The sequence below is a fragment of the Penaeus monodon genome, chromosome 22 (assembly GCF_015228065.2).
Source record: "Penaeus monodon isolate SGIC_2016 chromosome 22, NSTDA_Pmon_1, whole genome shotgun sequence".
NCBI classification, from domain to species: Eukaryota; Metazoa; Arthropoda; class Malacostraca; order Decapoda; family Penaeidae; genus Penaeus; species Penaeus monodon.
Window position 1 is genome coordinate 7,267,822 of NC_051407.1, and position 268 is coordinate 7,268,089.

The following is a 268-nucleotide window of genomic DNA, read 5'->3' on the forward strand; positions in this document are numbered from 1 at the left end:
TTAAAATAAATTTCATAGGGGTGATAACCCTCCAACCCTCAAGGTGGTACGTCAGGAGACAAAGTCTTATGGCAAGCGACCTGCGGAGCATAAAACCGTCCCTTCCCCCGAATATATTTGAGGGAATGCGCAGAATTGGGATTCAGTTAAGAAATGTAAACGGAAGAAATTTTTGTTATGGAGAACAAAACTTTTAAACAATTTTAAAAGTATTAAAAATTCACTTTTTTTGGGCTTTGCACGCCAAGGATATGTCAAAATAAAAAAA